Here is a 20,412-nt window from a genome sequence, read left to right as displayed (position 1 = left end):
TTTCAGAGGACAGAAGGGGAGATATTCCAGATGTTGCAAAGGTGAAATCAACAGGTCTTGTCAACAGTTTGGATAGGGGGAGTTGGGTCAGAAATAATGAGTGAGGAATCAAGAATGTCTCCTAGTTTGTGAATCTGAGGAATTGGGAGGGTGTTGATGCTCCCTATAGTAATGAGGAAGGCAAGAGAAAGGGAGGGTTGACAGGGAAAGATAATGGGTTTTATTTTGGATATATTGAGTTTAAGATGTCTACTGATCATCTTATTCAAGATGTCAGAAAGGCAGTTGAAGGTATGAGATTGGAGGTCAGGAGAGAGAAGGGAGAAGGAAAGGTAGATTTGAGAACGATTACCATAAAGATAAATTAAATCCCTTGGAGCTGATGAAATCACCAAGTGAAGTAGTATCGAGGGAGGAGAGGCAAAAGACCACTATAGAAATCCTGAGAATATCTAGAGTTACATGGTATAATCTAAAAGAGGATACAGCAAAGGAGACAGGGAAGGAGCAGTCAGATCTAGAAGAGTGGTGTCCTGAAAACCTAAAGAGAAGAGAATATCAAGGAGGAGAAAGTGATCAATAGTGTCAAAATTTCAGAGTTTAAGGAGAATGAAAATTGAGAAAAGGCCGTTCAGTTTGGCAACTAAGAGATTATTACTAACTCTGGAGAGAGCCATTTTGGTGTAATGGTGAGAGGAAAGTGGAGGTACCTATTATGGATGGCCTTTTTGAAGAATTTTGCTCCAGAGGGCAGAAGAGATAGAGTTTAATAGTGGGAATGGAAGAATGAAGTGAAGATTTTTTTTTTTCAGCACAGAAGAGACATGGGCATATCTGTAGACAGTAGGAAATGTCAGGAGAGAAGGAGAGATTCAAAATGAGTAAAAGAGTAGGGATGACAGAGTGAGCAATCTATTGGAGATGGGATGCAATGGTGGAAGTGACCCACGACTTGCCTAGGAGTAATTAGCAATATCATAAGCAGTCTAGACTCCTTATTCAAGGGAGGACAGGGTAGATATGAATTAATTCACCAAAATTAAGCCTTAAGAGGAGAGAGTGGCAAGTTAGAGGAAATGAGAGGTCAAGGGATTGAAGGTTATATTGTGGATAAAGAGAAAGGTTATTTAAGGGAAGGCAGATTGAGAGGAGAAAATCAAATAAGTTATGGGGGGACAACAGGATTTCAAAATTCTTAAACATGGAGACACTACAATTGTGGCTCATGTATGACCATCTTTGTGTGTAACTGAGATGAGGTGAAATAATATTGCACTGTTAGTGTGTGTGTGTGTGTGTGTGTGTGTGTGTGTGTGTGTGTGTGTGCTGAGGAACTGAGGGATTAGGGCATTTGAGGGAGAATCAATATGTTGAAGTCCCCCATATTAGGAGAGGAGTTGGGAAGGAGAGGAGAATTTTAAGTCAAGTGCTGAAATCATTGAAGAAAGAAAGGGAGTGATCTGGAAGTCTATATACAACAGCCACCAAAATGCTGATAGGGTGATAGACATGAATAGGATGAAACTCAAAGGAACTGATGGAGAAAAGGGAGAGAACCTGAAAAAATGGGAAACAAAGAATATTTAAACTCCCCCACCTTTACCAGTTGGATGAAAATGAGTATAGGTGCAGCCAGTAATTGGAAAGGGTAACCAGGGAAGTTGCATCAGGGGGAATTCCTGCTTCCATAAGAGCTAGTAGATGAAAAGAATGGGGGACGAATATTTAATTTGAATGAAGTTTGTTACCTATGAAACAGGCATTCCAGAGTTTACAGTAGAAACGCTGGGGTGGAGTTAAACTAAACTTTGGGGTTGGAGGGTTGACAGAGATGGGAATGAGGAATTGGGTGATAAGCAGTAAGGAATGGAGGTTAGATGATGACAATCTAATGCACAGGTATAGCAGGAGATAGAATCCTGAAGTCAAAGGGAGAGTTGTTCTTCTTTGCACTAGAGTTTTTCCACATCCTGGCCTTGTGCTGGTGCATATGGAAGTGGTAGCTTTGGGGCAAATGGAAGATGCTTGTCCTGGCTTCTAGCAAACTTTCCTCAGGGGACATGCTATACCCAGCAGCAGATGGAAAGTTTAAGGCTCTAACACCAGCAACTGGAAGTCTTCTCGCCCGAGAAAGCTTCACCTGCCAATGATGAGGGCCTCCAAATGCTTGGACTCAACCACTATATTGTACTAACTGAACGCAATATGCTACATAAAGTCTCTTCAGTGAAATCACTAACATGCAAAAGTTCCACATATCATGGTGGAAAACAAAAGTGAAATAAAATTGTCTAGATAATAACATGGAAGTGAATGGCAATACTATCAAGTTTGCACACTGATATATAACACAGTATACAAGTGATTCAGCTGAATAATGAACTAGATCCAGAACTAGAAAAGGAAGGAGTTGTATCAGCAAGCACCCCAGTGTCCCCAGGGTGGCTGCCAACACAGGTTCTTAGATCTGCTTTGTTAAAGGAAAGCAACTCAAAATGGGTTAACAAGCTTATTTCAATCAGTCAAATATGTATCATTTTCCTAGTTCAGGGGAAAAAGGTCAGCACCTCAAACTTCAGAGTATACAGACAGAATTATCAAGACAAAGAAACAGATCAAGTAGACAGGTTTCCAAACTGCCCAACCATTACATCCATACCAAATCAACATCTGGGTTTTTCAAAGGGGGGGGGGGGCTCTCAACAAAGTATTCCCAGAGTCTTTTCTGATCAAATCACAGAACACTTCTCAAAGTGAGCCCCAAAGCAAAGCCTCACATCAGGGATTTTTTAGCCTTCTCCTGGGTCAGAGAATGTAACCACCCTCTTGACCCACTGCCCAATCACACAGCATCAAGGTGTGGGCATTCCTGAAACCCAAGCCTCCTGCCACAGGCTCCATGTGACCACATTCAGCCTATTAGGAGGCAGAGTATATTTTCAAATCAAGGAAGGTTCTCAGAGTCTCTTAAGCCTATCAAAGGGCCTAAGGGCAGGGAAGATCTTTAAATTTGCATTTCCATTACAGAAGTACTTTAATGATTATAAAACTATATATGATTCCAAAAATCCATATCTTAATGCTAACCTTCTCTCAATGATTCTATGTTATACAGAGGGGAATTCTGGGTATAAGACGTGTAAAATAGGTGGGTATAATAAGTCCCTTAAACTCTCAGTTTCCTAATCTATAAAATGTGGATGACATTTGTAATTACCTACCTCACAGGGTTATTTGTGAGAATTTTGTTATGTAATAAATATGAATTATGATTGGAGGTGGGGGTGGAAGATATGAATAAAACTAATTTCTGTATATAGGTATGAAAAAAGCGCCTATGTCTAGGTACTTGGGAACCTAAAATGGGTACATTTTAAGTATAAGAAGGATGCAAAAGGAGAACTTCTCATACATATACATAGTTCTAAAAGAGCATGGTAATGCATTTTCTTCAACCAGAGGAGGAAATATTAAATAAACTATTAGAAACTTTTTTTAAAGAATAAAATAATCTTATGTCATGGTTACCATGGGAACACAAGTTTTAGAATTACATGGTACATGTATTTATTCCTCAAATGGATTCATCAACATAACTTTTATATTTGAATTCTTTGTTTATTTTTATCTCAAGGAAAAAAAAGTAAAAAGCACTTTAGTTGAGATTCAGCATGGTAGGTGTCATGCTTACCAATGCAGTCTAAAGGGAGGAAATGATCAAAACAGAAAATAAAATACAGCACAATTTAAAGCCTTCACATTTTGCGTAGATTTTTCTTAGAGTTTTCATTATTAAATATCTACTGAGAACCAAAGCTATGATCTGTCTTCTTCAATGAGAATATGTATTTCTCTGAGAAATAAATGTTGGGAGTAAGAAGTAATACATAGTAGAAGCTCCAGAGTCCAACCAAAGGACAGTATCCCCTGTACACAATAGAGATGAAAAGGAAGGCAGTTCAAATATTGGATTCACTCTTTAGAGATCCAAAAGTACTTTAAAATCTTGTCAGTCATCATTTTAGGCCATATAATGAGAGGACAGAGAATTTGGTAGAAATTTATGCAGGAAATAAAGGCGCAATTTCCCTCCTATTAAATGAACTGACAGTACCCCACATAATTTAAATATTAGAAACGCTAAAAGGTAGAATCCCCTTTCAAGATAATGTCTTATTCTACACAATGAAGCTATTTCTATATTTCTGAAGCCAGAACAAGTGACAATGCTCTGTGCATTGATAACAATAAAGTTTGTGAACTGAAAAAAGGTTACACAAGGATAGTGGTACTTCCAAATTTGGGGTTTGAGCTAAGAGACATATGGTAGGGCTATTATTAAAACCAGAAAGGAGAGGATACAGAGCAGGAGACAAATTAAAGCAATCATCATCATCAACATTACTATCATCAATAAACATTTATTAAATGCCTACTATGTGTCAAACAAAATGTTCAGCATTGGGAATAAAAATATAAAAAGAAAGATAGCTTATGAGAAAGGCAACATACAAAAAAAAAGCTGAAAAGCAAGAAGGGAGCAAAGTACCCAATACAGAAACACAGTGAAACCAAAGAAATACAAAATGAATGCTGCCACAGGACTTAAAGTGGTGCCAAATGAGTGCAGCAGAGAAAGAAATGTCTGAGATACCCCATTCTGATCTTTTATGGATAGACCTTGAAATCATAGGAACAGAAAGACCTTGAAGAGATACAAAGCAACTTGACAAATTACCCAGGGATTTGTTAAAAATTTCAAAATAAATTAGTATACTAAAGTATATTCTGCCAATCTGCTTTCTTTCTTTTTTTAAAAATATCCTTTTTGAAAAAATTTTGAGTTGAATAAATATCAACAGAGTACAAGAAAAACAAAAAAAGATGAGGTAACAACTATGAAGTCTGTAATATTTTATTTCCCTCTCACCACAGAAAGCTGTTTTTTTTTGTTTTGTTTTCTAGGATCATTAACATTTAACATACAACACTGCTCTACTTCATCTGTGTCTTCTTAACTTAATATTGCTGATTTTATTTATTATTTCATTTCTTGATGCCTTTTCCATCTTTTCTTCAGTCTTAAGTATCATTAATACTACTCCCCCATGCCTCCAAGACAACTATGCCTCACAAAGAAAAAAAAAAATAACCTACTGAATTAGATAAGTTAAGCAAACTTTAGCTATATCTGAAAACGCATGTCCTATTTTGAATCTCTACAACCCTTGAGGACCTAAAGAGTCACAGGTGGCCTCAAGGCCACCGGTTCCCCACCCCTGTGAGTCTAGCTCTGTGCAAGAATGTGAGAATAAAGGTTTCATCACCAGTTTTCAGGAAACATGGTTAATTCTTTACATTGATCAGAGTACTTAGGTCTTCAATTTTTTTTAATTCTCACAATGTTGTAGACATTGCATAAATGGTTCTCTTAGGTCTTCTCACTTCAGTGTTTATCACTTAATACATGAAGTCCTTCCCCAACTCAGGAATCACTGAAACAGTCCTGTTTATCCATTATATTCATAAAATATAATTTTATATATATAAATATATATATATATATAAATATAATATAAAGGGGAAAGTGGAGTGTTGGTTAATGCAGATATTCTTATCACTGGATTAAGGGTGAAGATATGAAGAAAAGAAGGACTGTTACTTCTTAGTGAAACACCTGGGATGAAGGCTTTCCTAGAAATTTAAAAGTATACATGGAAGAAGTCAATGGTACCAGCAAGAAAGGATAATTCAAAGTAATCTTTGGAGAAAGAATACAAGAAATCTCTAAAATGATTACTAAATTGAGAATCATCTTGCTAATATAATGGATGGATAATTAATTACATTGGAGGTAAGATCTAAAAGGAATCTCAGGTTATTTTTTTCGCTGAAAGAAAAAGGAATGTGGGAATATATCTTTAAAGTATAAGAATATTAGCGTAACATGTATGTATTGAATAATAAGTGAAGAAGCAAAAAGTCAGGGAAAGTCCTTCAAACTAAAACTTGTCTTTAACTTTACTCTTTGAAACGAATAACTCAATACTCTGAATCTGATTCCTGGCATTTTCATTTCAAAAATGGAAGTTATCTCCTTTAAGGTACATCTTAGAAATGAGAAACCTGTGAAATAGCAGTACATTGTTTTAATGAAGCAGGAGTTATGCTTTCAAATAGATGAGCTGGAGTTTTGCCTTGAATCTTGGGTAAACCATCTGCAGGTGGCTGTTTACTTTAAAAAATACAAATAGGACTCCACTCAAAAATTTTACTTTCAAGGGGGTCTGGCTAGGTGGCACAATGAGTAAAAGCACTGGCGCCAGAGTCAGGAGGACCAGAGTTCTCAGACACTTAACACTCAGACACAAAAAAACTAGCCCTGTAACCTTGGGAAAATTACTTAACCCCAATTGCCCTCCAAAAAGCAAAAAACAAAACAAAACAAAAACATGTATTATTGTATTGGGGTGGCTAGGTGGCGCAGTGAGTAAAGCGCAGGCCCTGGAGTCAAAAGGCCCTGAGTTTGGTTCTGGACTCAGACACTTAACACACACACACACAAAACTAGCTGTGTAACCTTGGGCAAGTTACTTAACCTCAATTGCCCTCTAAAAGGCAAAAAAAAAAACAAAACAAAAAAAATTTTACTTTCAAATACCTTCCCCTTCCTATCCCAATTATCATCAAAAAAAAAGCTCACATTTGGAGAAACAATTCTGGTATCAGATTAGAGAATTATGGAATTGCATTTGGCATTATCACTAAAAAAAAGAGATATTTGAATTATTTGCTTGTGTAATAGAATAAACCAGGCAATGAAGCATTTATATTAAATTTTTTTTTAAAATCTGATAGGAGATATATTTGGATCTTTCTTCACTACTTTAATTCATATTAGATATTCTATGCAGATATTTTAGAATTCCCTCCCTGTGAAGAGAGAGAGGGTCAGTGTGCTTGCTATCTCTGAGAGACATGCATGAGAAAATTGTCTGGGATGGAGGAGGAAACATAAGGAAAAGAGAAAAAAGGGGAGGGAAGGTGAGAGAAGATGACTAGACAAAAAGAACATAGGAGGGAAGAAAGGGAAGTGGAAAGGGGAACGTAAGGGAGGAAAAAAAGGAGGGAAGGGAGGCAAAGAAAGAACATTAGAATAATGAAATTATGAAAAGCTCAAATTTCATCCCAATGTTCAGATAAGATGGAAATCTAAATGGACATCATTCAATGACATTTCTAGGACGTATCATTTGGAGTGACAGCTTAAGTTGCACAGGCTTTGCCTTTGGGAATATGGAGGGCATGAATATACCCCCACTGAAATATCTTTCTCATTTAATGTATTAACCATGGTTCAATTTGGAACATTTCAGAACAGAATTGTGTCACTATGTTTTTATTAGACTATTCCATCTGGTTGTTTAGGTTTGAGAGGGGGAAGGGAGACACAGAGGGTTACTCATTCCCACAGTCACTAATGATTATAAATACGAATAGAGAAAACAGCACACATCATATATTGTCTCTATACCAGTCAGAACTAAGTAGCAGCTAACAAGACTGCAATCAGTTAGTAAAGAGGGATATTTAAGTAAGAGTCAAAAAGAATCAATCCTTTAAACAAGTTATCTTGTCATTCAAAGATCACTTGAGTTTCCCCAACTGGTTTCTACTCATAACAATTATTCTTTTTTCATGTATAGCCTAAAAACATAGCTCTCATTTTTTTTTATCTTTAAAACAAAACAAAAAAAATAGTACCAACAAACATTAGGTTTTCCTATGATCTAAATAACCTTTTAGGCAAGCTACTTCTATACCTATCACCCACTCCATACACACACACACACACAATCATACACATGAGGTATGAAGTAGGATTTTTTTTTTGCAATTTCCCACGATAGGTCCTTATCTTCTTCTGAGCAAAGCCTAGCAGACAACATAAAACTGGTTACTTGTGAACAAGTCATTTTGGGGTGGTAGGGGTATGGCTGTAGAGAGAAAAAGGAAGCAAAATGTCAAGGTAAGAAAGGGAAAAGTCAGTAGAGAAGTAAAGCTGTCTCCAGTAAAAGCTGTATGGTTCCAGGTTTCTAATCTTTTCAAGTTAACTTAAAAGCAGGGGTTCTTATCCTGGGGGCTGTAAACTTGTTTTCCATAAAATTCTGATAACTGCATTTCAATATAATTATTTTTCTTTGTAATAATAATTATCCTTGGTATTATATTTTATTCATTTAAAAATGTTATTCTAAGAGGTTCTCCATAGGCTTTAATAAACTGCCAAAGGGGGAAATGATAAAAAATGGATTTAGAACCCTTGCTTTTGGACATTCCTTTGAGTCACAGCTCCTGGTCTGAGAACCAGAAGTTTGGTTCCAACTCATGTTCAGATAATATTAGGTGGCCTAAGTTACTTTATACCCTCAACACATCTCTATCTTTTCTCTTTAAAACACTATTATTAAAATGTCTTTTTTAATTTTCAAATTTCTCTCACTTTACTGATGTTAAGTAAAAATATTGGGAACTAGAGAAAGATCCAGGACCTATGGTGCATTTATCCTATGACTGAAGTTTTCAACAGGATCATCTCTACCTGTCAACCACACAGCCTTTTGCAAAATTCAATATAAACTGGGGCAGCCAGGTAGCACAGAGAGTAAGAGCACCAGCTCCAGTGTTGAGATAGACCTGGAGATTGAATCCCGGGCTCAGACACTTAGCACCCACCCAGAAACACCTGGCCATGTAACCTTGAGCAAGTTACTTAACTCCAAATGCTTAGGGGCAGCCAGGTGGCTCAGTGAGTAAGAGCAGGGCTCCCGTGTTGGGACGACCTGGAGATCAAATCCCAGGCTCAGATACTCAGCACCACACCCAGAAATAACTGGCCATATAACCTTGAGCAAGTTACTTAACCCTGATTGCTTAAAAAAAAAAATTCAATATAAACTAATGGGGTAAGTTAAAAATGTTTATTATTATTATCATCATCATCACCATAATCAGACTCTGAATGGTTTCAAGTCCTAAAGATAATTAAATATGGTGTCACTTAGAATGGTAATAAAATGCCTTTCAGCAAATAAATAAATAGAATTAATATATATAAAAGTAATCTACTTCAAAAAAAAAAAAACCCTGAATTGAGTAAAAACTGGTCAAGAGATTAAGGATATAAAAACTATTTATCAAGATTATTCATAATTGATAGCTTTCAATTACTACCATCACAATTCCAAATCAAGAAACTGTTAATAGATTAGTGTTAACTTTAATAGATTATGACAATTTTCTCCAACACAGAAGAAAAGGCACCCCTAAGATTCTCTGGTTGCCTAGAATCATAAACAAAAAGTTTGCTATAGATCATGAACCCAGAAAAGAAATTTAAAGGACACTATTTGTAACTACTTAAACTTGGACCAGATTTATACATTGAAAATAACATGGTGACCTTACTTTAAACAGTAGCAAAAGAAAACCAGTTCAGAATGAGGCTTATGGCTGCAGAACTCATATTTCCAGGGGACAAATAGTGAACCTATTTCTTTATACAGTCTATCAATATTTTCTTTGGTAGTGTTCCATACAAATATGCACAATCATTACTTAACCATTTCACGATACCTCAGTTCCCTCCAAATTTCATCTCCAATTCTTCAAGAATACTTCCTGAAAGCAATCATATAAATACTATTCTTGTGAGAGTGCCCTTTAAGAGCACTCACACATAGAAAAACGGAAACATAAATGGATTGTGCTACTCACTAAAAAGTGCTAGAAAGTACTGAGTCATGCATATAAAGGCATTTTCTTTTTTCCTGGATTGATTAGATAAATTTTTCAATGAATTCATTTCCTCCAACCCAGAATTCAAAGTAGCAGCATGCAAGATGATACTCAAGATATTTTCATTCATTGAAAGCACACTGCATGCTCATCTAGTAATTCAAAACTGCATACTCTTTGTATCATATGAGGGCTGCCACAGGACAAGCCAAGAAGCTGCTAAAATTAATGAAAAACTCCTGGGAATTTGGGAAATTATTCCAAAGAATATAGGAAGAATTACAAAAGAAAATGAGGAAAAGGAAATTTGGGTTATGTGATTTTCTTTTTTATATTCCAAATCTGATCAATTTTCCCCATGGACTATATTCTCCTTAGCATTTCAATCATTATTATAATACTCTACTCATGAGGTTGTATTTCCAAAATGAATAAGAAAGAAAGAAATCACATTGAGGAAATATCACAATAACAATAATAATAGTAATAATCCACATTTTAATGAGAGAGAGAGAGAGAGAGAGAGAGAGAATGAGAATAACAATAAAACAACCTTGAGGAAAACCTTTAAGTAAAATCAAATCATAAGTCAACCTCATAGTGCTGAACAAATGCTAGCCACAGCTTTTTGGCCTCAAGGCTGATTGTCATTGATAACTAGTCTTTGTGATTGATAACTATCTTGGACACCAGTAAAAAAAAAATCAATATATATGGTTCCATTTTCACTGATAAAGCCATAGCCAGAAGGCCGAAACTAATTCCTTGCCTTTTAAGATGGAGATAGGGAGGGGAGTAGAGTAAAAGAAAGGAAAGTACACAAGAGAAGGAAAGGAGTTTTATAAAAAAAAGTTGACAGTGAAAATAAAAAACAACCTCCCCCTCTTTGCTTCTCAGATCTACACATTTCATTGAAAATTGACAACAGCATTGAGCTTCAATAAAATAACAGAGGAACTCTCCCATCTGTGTAAATATATTATGTTCTGGATGCACTGACCTATTGACCTTCTCAACCACAGTGATGCTGCCAAAATATTAACTAATCATAACAAGAGGCTACAATTGGCAAGGTCCAAGTAGAAACCAATGTAAGAAAGCAATTTGGAACATACAATTGTTCTAACTCTGCTATTTAGATAAACTTTGATTTTTATTTCCACTTATAGTTATTTCCACTTAATAAGAGAAAAAAAAAGTGAGTATTCCCTGCCTCCATAACAGATGGTATACCCAAAGGAAATAGGTTCACAGAAATGCATATTTTTCCCAACTGTTCTATAGAATTCTTGAATGACTTCCCATTAAGACAGTGTCACACTTCCACTTCCTTTAAATACATTAAAAAATGCTGCAAGAAGCATTATATGAACAACAACACAGGTCAGGCTGTGTGTTTCCAGGAAAATAAATAACTCTTTCCCCCAAGGTACCAGATGAAGTGGGAGGCAAGGGTAAGTGGATGCATCCCCAGAAGACATAGAATCGTAAGTACTTCAAAGCAGACAAATTCTTGAAAATGGTATTAATACTTATCACATGATTTTAAGGTGCTTGTTAAAAAATAAGACAAAAAGAAAAATTCTGGGTGTATGGGAAGGAGAATTCAAGAGGAAAAAAAAGGGGTGTTAATATTTAGAGCTATTTGTTTGTCTTAGTATTTTGAATATTTCAAATACTTAAGATTTATGACCTGTATGTGTCAAATATGGCATTTAAATGTCTTCTTGCATTAGGTCTCTCTCACTAGGAGTAGGTTACTTCACATATGTAAAACTCAGTTTCTCATTTGTATAACAAATAAGACATACTAATTAATCACAATGTTGGTTAGTCAGGATCAAGTTAGACAAAGTATGTAACATTATTTTGTAATATTAAAGAGCAACAGGAATATACAGCACTGGAACATTAGGGACACTGGTGCACTGTTGGTGGAGTTGTGAACTGATCCAACCATTCGGGAGAACAATTTAGAACAATGCCTAAAGGGCTATAAAACTGTGCATACTCTTTGATCCAGAAGTACCACTACTAGGTATACATCACATAGAGAGCAAAGAAAAGAGAAAATAATGTATTTGTACTACAAAACTATTTAGAGCAGCTCTTTCTGTGGTTGCAAAGAAATGGAAATGGAGGGGATGTCCATCAATCAGGGAATGGCTGAACAAATTGCAGTATGTGATTGGGATGGAATACTATTGTGCTATAAGAAAAGGAGAAAGATGGTTTCAAAAAACCTGGGAAGTCTTATATGAACTGATGTAAAGTGAAGTCATCAGACGCAGGAAAACATTGTGCATACTAAAAGCAATATTATGCTATGATCAACTGTGAAAGACTTAGCTATCCTGATCAAGACAATGATCTAAGACAATTCCAAAGGACCCATGATGAAAAATGCTATGTATCTGTAAAGAGAGAGAACTGATCAATTCTAAATGCAAAGTGAAGCACACTTTTCTCACTTTATTTTTCTTGGTTTTTTTATGTATTTCCTTTTGCAACATAGCGAATATGGAAATATGTTGCACATGTATAATTATAATCACATTGCTTACCTTCTCAATTGGGTGAGACAGGGGCAGGAAAGAATTTGGAACTCAAAATTAAAAAAAAAGAATGTTAAAGAATTTAATGTAATTGGGAAATATTTAATGAAATAAATAAGGATATATTTTTAGCAAAAGAATACAAGACATTATCATTTGGAAACAGAATTATATGATAAAAGATACTCTACAAAAGAAGTGGCCATCTATTCAAGGCAAATTAAGACAAAAACAGAGCCAAGAGATTAGTTGCTCCACCTTCCATCCATCATTGCTCTTCTACTGGAAAAGGTATGTGCTGAAAACATCCTAAAGACAAAATTCTCACAAACCATGACAACCTAGCAATATTTGGTAAACTGACAAGATGATTGTTGTTGCCCACTCATTTCAGTCATGTCTGACCTTCTATAATCACATTTAGGGTTTTCTTGGCAAAGATATTTGGGTGGTTTGCAATTTCAATCTCCAGCTCATTTTACAGGGTTCATCAACTCCCCAGGATAACACTACTAAAAGATATCTGGGGTTAGATTTGAACTCAGGAAGGTGAGTCTTCCTGGTTCCCAGTTAAGTGTTCTATTCACTGCACCATCTAGTTTCCTCAATTGACAAGGCTTAAGACTTGATAAATGAGCTTGTCACTAACTAACTTTATAACCCTGGAGAATTTTTTTAATCCTCCTAAGTCTTAGTTCCCTAAATGTGAATGGTACTAGTATAAGGCTGGTGAAGTAGACGACCTCAAAATTGCCAAATGACTCTAAGTTTAAATGGAGCTTATTTAATTCTGTTATTGTTTCTATGACTATGCAAATTATAGTCTATAACTATGCAATTATACTGCTATTTCTTAAATATATCTTGAGTTCTAACAAAATATTTCACTCTTTTATGCCAATGGTAAAATCAGTTGGTACTCACAAAACTAAGCTAAACTGCATGCCAAATTTTAACCAATCCAAACTTTTTTTAACAAGTGCAGTTCATGCTGAACAAGATAATGTCCAATGCAGCCTGAAATATCATTTCATTCCAATTTGTTTTATGCATATTTTACAGCAAGACAGTAATCAACAAATTGGGATAATCGTATCCTTGTAAATCCTCACTTTCTCACCTATGGAGAGCAACAATTTATGTTGAGTAAGCAGAATAGAATGTTGATTACCTAAGCAATCATCAGGAAATAGCTAGAACTTCAAAAATAGGGGAATTTGCTGATAAATCTTGGTATTTATTCGCAGAGCTTTCCTGATGAACAAACTTGCATGAAGGAATAAATTTGCTTGCCTGCAGTATCTGTCAAAATACCTATTTTCTAATAAAAGAAAAACATTTACTAGGTAAGGTCAGATTTATACTCATCCAATAAAATACTGCATTTACAAATTGGGCTCCTACAGTCCTTCATATACTGATTTCAAAATCATGATAAGTCAAGTAATCAGTGCCTACAGATTTCAATAAACTTAAACATGACCTGTTCTCTTAATATTATAATTTAAAACACCTCAACAAATGATTTCCCCTCTCACTTCCAGCCTGCGACTCACTCATTCTTCACCTTGGAAGAGCTCTCTATTAAAATGATGATAGATAGTAGTCACATAGTGCTTTTAGGGCTGCAAGGCACTTTACAAATATTATCTCATTTTATCCTCACAACAGCTCTGAAAAGTAGATGCTATTATTCTCCCTAATTTACTGATGGTAACTGATGGTAAGACAGATTATGTAACTTGCCCTGCATCACACAGCTGGCAGGTGTCTGAGCCCAGATTTAAACTCAGGACTTTCTGAGTCCAGGCCCAGTGCTTCATCCACTGAGAAGCATAGCTACTTCCTACATAGCTATGAAGAGTGGGATACAATAAATTCAGTGTAAGACATAGAGGTATAGGGCAAAATAGGACTGAACAGGTTGGTTTTCAGGGGAGAACATGGGACTCAAGATAATTTTTGGGATGCTGAGAGAGGCCACTGGGAGAACTTAAAACAAATCTGAAAAATTTTACTAGGACAGCTCTGGGTCTAGGCTAATAAATTTCACTATGATTGAGGATAAGCTACTTAGAAAATCTCAGTGTCCTTTTTGAAAAAGTTTATTTGTAAAATGGGCAGGTTAAATAAAACCGAACAAAGAAAACACTCTTAAATTTCCATCTAGTTCGAACAGTTTGATGATGTAATCTTTTAACAAGGGGGAGGAGCCAAGATGGCAGAGTAAAAGCAGGAGCTTACTTGAGCTCCTCCCCAATTAACTCAAATACCTGTAAAAAATGATTGTAAAAAATTTTACAGCTACAGAATTCACAAAATGACAGAATGAAATACATCTCTAGCTGAGGACGGCCTGACAAACTGACAGGAAGGGTCTATCCCAGAAGGCTGGGAACAGAGCGCAGTCCCATGTGGGCCACACAGACACTGACAGGCAGCACAGACCAGCTGGAGCAGGTCTCAGAATCAAATTACTGGCAGCTGTAGTGGTTTCCAGACTTCTCAATCCATATCCATTAAAAAAAAAAAAGTAAAAGGTCAGTGGGGAAACTGTTGGGACCGGATGAGACAACAGCAGTCTGGCCCCTGTCCCAAGGCTGCGGAGGTGGCAATGACTTCAGAAGCTGCAGGCCCACAGATAGTGACAGGACCAAGCTGACTGACCAGAGGGAAACTGCAGGAATCTCTTTGCTGGTGCTGAGGCAGGATTGTCTTGCTTTGCCCTACTTGGATCTGGGTCCAAGTCTTGGGTGGTGGTCCTGGGGTGAGGAGTGCTGGCATGGCAGAGCTTGCTGAGGCTGTGGAGAGGCAGTCCTCCTCACAGTTGTGAGGCAGATGGCTAGAAGAAGCTCTAACAACAGCTGTGCAAAACCCCACAATTTTGAGATATGGCATTCTCTACTCTGGAAGCAGATTTCTACTGTGGCAAAGTGCTCAAAAGTCAAGTAATTAGTTGGCAAAATGAGCAAACAAGGGAAGAAAAATCAGACTATAGAATCTTTTTTTGGTGACAAAGAGGATCAAAACATAGAACCAGACCAAACATAAACTCTGCTGCTTGGAACATGAAACTCTCTACAATCTTGCCCCTAATACCTTTCTAGTCTTCGTAAACATTTGTCTCTTCTGGGTACTCCACTGTGGCCTAGCTATACTGGCCTATGTGCCACTCCATACACTTGACTCTACCTGTCCCATCTCTCTTGTCTTTGTACTACCTCATCTTTACCTAAGCCTTGTGGAATCCTTGGTTCCCTTCAAGACTCAGATCAAGAACCATTCCTACATAAAATCTTTCCACACTCTAGGAGCCGCTTGTGTGACCTACCTCCCCAAACTGCCTTGTATTCACTTTCTATCATTTCAGGATACACATATATGAATAATTGTTATTTTAACCATTAGATTATATGCTCTTTGAAGACAGGGACTGATTCACTTTTGTCATTGTATTCTCAGTAAATGAAACAGGATTCCATACAGAGTAGAAATTTCATATATGCTTGTCAATTGATTAATCCAGAAGATAGAATTTAGATGGCTGTTGGATAGTGCTAGACGTGTTCTGAAAGCCCCAAGTCTGAATCATGCCCAGTCACTTCCTAGCTCTATGACCCTGGACAAATCACTTAACCTTTCTGCCTCAGTTTCCTCATATGTTAAACATGGTTAACAATAGCATCTGACTCCCAGAGGTGTTATGAAGAAAAAAAAATGATGGATTTACAATGTTACAATGGAGTTACAATGAAAAACCATAATGTGCTAGAGAAATGCTAGTTATTATTCTTAGGTAGATACCTAGATTTAAATAACTAACTTAAAACACTATATAGATGATTTATTCTTGTTGGTAATATATAATAAAATAAAAAATTACTTTCTAAGTGATAAATTCATCAATCTAAAAATTTGTATTAGAATCTCCATCTTTAATTAAAAAATCAACAAATAACTCTAAGCAAAAATAATAGAGAAATATCCATAACAGAAAAGGACATTTAAAAACCAACAACATAAATTTCTCCAAGGGTAGAAGTATAACCCTTTTCAAAGGGTTACTTTCATGCCACAAAACAACACATCAATGTGACTCAAATAAAAAGCATTCTAAAGATCAATACAGTATTATTCTGAAATGTCAAGACATTTGTAAATTTGAAAACAATGTGAGTATAAATTATTTTTACCTTCTTCCTCAAAATAAATGTTTATTCCTGGAATAAAATACCTCACAGAATTTTATAATCATTCTTATCAAAGATAATACAAAATCTACTTTGAATGTAAAAATTCAGAGGATTTTCATCTTCATAATAAAGCATAACTAGCATTATGGTACAATTTCATTTACTTGGAATGCTGTAACTATCAGACATTATACAAATGGCCAATTGCAACTGATTTCTGAGTATAACCAAAAAGTTCATTAACACAAATAAAAAGGTGGCAAATGCACATTAAGCATGCATTACCAGAAAGAAAGAATGAGCAACCATCTGTAAATAAATTACCATTTAAAAAAGAAAAATGTTGTCTGTTCACTTTGGATGAAAACAAAGATAACCCTAAAAAGGAAAGGAGCTAGTTCAAAGAAAAGGAAGAGTTTGGGGAAGGAAAAGAAATACAGTTGCTGGAGTATGTAGGTATCATAGTTTCATGCAATTTTCACCATTATTAGTTTCAGATATTCAAATGAAAGAATACTTCTGAAATTAATCTAAATTTCCTTTCTCAAGAAGGCAACAACCCTTTCCCCTGTCTTTGCTCCTTCATATCCTTCTTTTTCCTTCAGCATACATGAACAATTGTACTTTAATAGAAAAGAGTTCATTTTCTTTAATAAGCATTTATTAAATTCTTACTGTATGCAGAATATTATACTAAGCATGAGAATTCAATAAATTTTGGTGAATGCTGACATTATGAGGGAGGAAGCACAGAAAAGTGGAAAAATGTAGAGCACAGAGTCAAGATGAGTTTGAATGAAGGTCCTATAATTTGCTACCTGATTTGACCTTGGACAAAATTCTTTGATCCTCAATTTCCTCATCTGCAAAACGAAACAGTAGACTAGTAACCACTCTCAGGTCCCTTTCAACTTTAAATTTATGACTTCATAATCTCTTCCCTCTCCTACATCTGTAATACAGCTCTGTCTTCTTCCAATTTCCCCACCTTTTGTCCTAAGGCTTCTTTTCTCTCTGACGTCTCAGTAGGTGATCCCAACCAATTTCACAACTTCAACTATCACCTCTACTGCTCTCCTTTTTCCCAAGCTCTAAACCAGACTGGCATAACATCTAGCCGAAGGGTCAATATTGCAAGTCTTTTTTTTTTTTTTTTTAACATTTTCTACATCTTTACTGCCCAAAGTCGTTTGGTGGGGCACAAGCAGTACCATAATCAGCCCACAATGTTGTGCAGGCTTGCTCTAGACTCACATTCCCAAAGATCTAATAGAGGCTTCAACCAATACCATAAGCTCCACTTTTTAAAACATACTCATCATTTCTCTCCCCAAAAATCTGTTCATCCTCATGACTCCTCTATTTCTCTCGTCGGCACTCCAGTTCTCCCAGTCACTCATGCTCACACTCAAAATAATCTTTGATGACGTTTCTCCCCATTCACCAAATTCCAGACAATCAACCGAGTCCTGTGAATCATCTCTTAAAACACTGGACACATGCATCTTTCCCTTACAATTTCTACTACCACCCACCTGAGATCAGATCTTTATTTTCACTTGTCTGGATTACTGCTCTGGTTTCTTAAGTGGTTTTCCAGGCTGTTAAATGGTTCCACTGGAATCCATACTAAGCACCAGTTATCACATTAATCTTTCTACTGCACTGGCAGGGTTTTATCTCTATACTACTCAAAAACTTTCATTAGCGCCCTAAGCTTACCAGGTAATAATGTTTTTAAAAAAACCTTCAACTAGTATTTATGACTTACACAATTTCACTCCAACCCACTTTTCAAGCTTATTTCACAATATCCTCCTACATTGAATAAAACTTAGACCTTCCCCAACACATCTCTGACTGTGATAGTGAAATTAAACATAGGATATCCATTCATTAATGTCACGTTACTCATCTTTCACAGACTTCCATGAAGCCTTCCCTCTTCCTTACTTTCCCCTTGCAAGTGGAAGGAATATCCCTCATCTGATCTCAGAGCACTTTATACTTGTTTATTATATTTACCACATTCCAATTTCAATAATTTTCAGTTCTAAATGCATCTTATTTTCTCTGCTGAGTAAAGAAGGAAGACAAGGGGCATATCTCTATTTTGCATTTCCTTTTCCATTTAGCAGTTATGTCATTGTCACTTATTTTTTTTCTTGAATGACTGGATACCTGTTTCATGAAGTATTATGTCTTCTCATTAGTCTCAACAGAGTATACAGTACTTCATTTGAATTTTGGAGGAAAGAACGGAGGACACACAAAATATCTATCAGCTTTGGATGTTACACCATTTCAAAATTTCTACAGGAGAAAGTAGTATTCACTTGATTCTCTCTAGATGTCTTTTCCCCTTCTATTGCATGTATCATGTTACAGTACTCTATAAAGGATATTAACAGTAGCAAAACACTAAAAAGAAAAGTCTTTTAATTTGTTTCAATATTTACCATGGTAAGTAACTGCCTAGAAACTGACAGGTGGCAAATCATCAGCCAATTAGCATGATTGAATTTTCATCCCTGTTCTTTAGGCAATTTAACTGATGCCTGGTGAACTCAGTAAGTTCTATCAAAGATATAAAAAACAGTACTAGCTGAATAACAGATCGTCATTGATTACTATATGACATCAACTGGCACTAAAATTAAGCTTATGTCACACATAAACATCATGAGTATCCTGCTTCAGAATATCTAATGCAGTCTGTATATATGTATATATAATATATATAAATAAAATTTTTTTTAAGCAATCAGGATTAAGTAACTTGCTCAAGGTTACATGGCCAGTTATTTCTGGGTGTGGTGCTGAGTGTCTTAGCCTGGGATTCGATCTCCAGGTCATCCCGACACTGGAGCTGGTGCTCTTACTTGTTGTGCTACCTGGCTGCCCCCTGTCTGTATATTTTTAAAGACAGAAAGACTTACACAGACAACATGGAGTTTGTGAGATATAATAAAGTCTGGGGCACTTTTTAATATGGTAAATAAAATAAACTCAAAATTCTATTTGATCCCTTTTCAAAATTTAAACAATTAAATTACTTTAAAAATAGATTTGCACAACTAAATTGTGCAGTTCAGCAATATTTTTGACCTGACAATGCTGTCACAGGAATTCTACTTTGACCATCTAGAAATTAGAGTACTTATTTAAATTTTATAATAAGTAATGATTTCAAAATTACACTAAACACATAATTTGCTAAGATAATTAAAACTGTGCCTTTTTTCTCTACATCAAATAGATGTGAAGGGATTAAATATCATCCCTTCTTTAACACTGACTCTATTATTATATTAAGCACAGGAAATCTATTCCCCCATCCCTTTATCTCCCTCAAGAATCCCTTCTCTTTTTCTGCCTCCCTTTTTCCTTTCCCCATTCTCTCATTAAGTTTTCCTTTTGTGTTTCTCCACTGTCTATTTTCAAGGTTATTTTAGTATAAAGGTAGTACAGTGATTTTAGAATTACAACTATATAGAGAGTACATAGTCTACTTTGGACCACAGGATATCAAAATCTTGTGCCAATCAGAAATTATCTGCAACAATTTTCTAAAGAGGATTAGCCACAGAGCTTTGACTCCATTGTGGCTATTTCATTCTATAATATGAAATATGGATTTTGCACTAGGGTAACATATTATTAGGCAAGAAATGGTGTAAAGATTCAGTATTTGGTTGAACAACCTATAAGGTCTTCTCTCTTGATGGCACATACACTTGCACCTGTCAAAAAGTCTGAATATAAGATATCCAGGGAAAGCTAAATTCCCCAGAATATTAGCTAATATTGTGATTCAAAAATGTACAATATAGAAAAGGTCATAGATAGCCACTATAATAAAAATG

General features: G+C 35.8%; 1 protein-coding gene across 3 annotated transcripts in view; it reads right to left on the bottom strand.

Moving 5' to 3' along the window:
* The window catches only part of PTPRK (protein tyrosine phosphatase receptor type K), a 759,288-nt gene that overhangs the window by 285,713 nt on the left and 453,163 nt on the right, over window positions 1-20,412 (bottom strand). The window lies entirely within an intron of this gene.

The sequence above is a fragment of the Petaurus breviceps genome, unplaced genomic scaffold (assembly GCF_028583685.1).
Source record: "Petaurus breviceps papuanus isolate PSGF00001 unplaced genomic scaffold, PetGlider_PUasm1.0 90977, whole genome shotgun sequence".
Classification (NCBI taxonomy): domain Eukaryota; kingdom Metazoa; phylum Chordata; class Mammalia; order Diprotodontia; family Petauridae; genus Petaurus; species Petaurus breviceps.
Note: the sequence above shows the minus strand (reverse complement) of the source record. Positions and strands in the feature narration are given on the sequence as shown.